The sequence below is a fragment of the Terrapene carolina genome, unplaced genomic scaffold (assembly GCF_002925995.2).
Source record: "Terrapene carolina triunguis isolate 2854851 unplaced genomic scaffold, T_m_triunguis-2.0 Scaffold517, whole genome shotgun sequence".
Lineage (NCBI taxonomy): Eukaryota > Metazoa > Chordata > Testudines > Emydidae > Terrapene > Terrapene triunguis.
The window spans coordinates 521,215-522,433 of NW_020664868.1; positions in this window are offsets into that span (position 1 = coordinate 521,215).

The window sequence follows — 1,219 nt, forward strand, 5'->3', positions numbered from 1 at the left end:
GCCGCCCGGGGGGGGGGGCAAGTGGGGCAATTTGCCCCGGGCCCCGCTGGGGCCCCCACGAGAGTTTTTCGGGGCCCCTGGAGCGGGGTCCTTCACTCGCTTCGGGGGCCCCGGAAAACTCTCATGGGGCCCGGGCCCCCGGAGGTTCTTCCGCTCCAGGTCTTTGGTGGCAATTCGGCGGCGGGGGGCCCCAGGCCCCCTGAATCCTCTGGGCGGTCCTGCTCGGAAGCCAAAAAATCTTACCGCGTTATAGGTGAAACCGCGTTCTATCGAACTTGCTTTGATCCGCCGGAGTGTGCAGCCCCCCCGGAGCGCTGCTTTATCGCGTTCTATCCGAATTCGTGTTCTATCGGGCCGCGTTATAGCGGGGTAGAGGTGTGTCTCTTCCTCCTGTATGCTCCACTCGTGCAGCCGCTGAAGTGGGTTCAGCCCACGAGGGCTGAGGCCCAAATACAATGGTCAGTCTCTGCGGTGCCACAAGGATCCTCGTTCTTTGTACGTCTTGTCCCTTGAGGCAGGAAGCAGGCCGGGGGCAGACGGACGCTAGAATGGGCGAGAGCTGAGGAGAGGAGCAAAGACTTCTGGGATGTTGCCCCATATCCAAGGGGGGGACCTGCCCCCTGAGAATCCATCCCAGGGCTTGCAAGCAACTCTCTGCAGCGAGGGGCAGGACTTTGCCCCCCGGTGCCAAGGGCCAGAACGGCCTCTGGGCACTGCTGAGGTCCCACTACCTGCGATTCCCCCACGATTCAGACGCTGTCGGTTAGCGGGCCAGGGTGGAGCCGGCTCTGGGCTGCAACGCAGGAGAGCTGGACTCTGTTCCTGCCTCGCTCTGTGCCTCAGTTTCCCCCACGCCCACACACACCCTTTGTGTGGCTAAGTCGTGAGCTCTATGGGTGTGTGGAACATCAAGCGAAGTGGGGGGCCCTGATCTCCGCCAGGGAGCCCCAGGCACTGCTGGCGGGGGGATAATGATTACGCACCCGCCGGGTAGGAAGCCAGAGGCCCGGCTCAGGTGGGGTGAAATCCAGCTCCCTGGGAGTGGGGACAGAGGAACCTGAAACTCTGCTGCCCGCCCAGCACTCAGCAGCAGCCGGCCCCATTGACCCCAATGGAGCTATGGCCCATTCACCCCAGCGAGGGGCTGGCCCCATCGACCCCAATGGAGCTATGGCCCATTCACCCCAGCGGGGGGCCGGCCCCATCGACCCCAATGGAG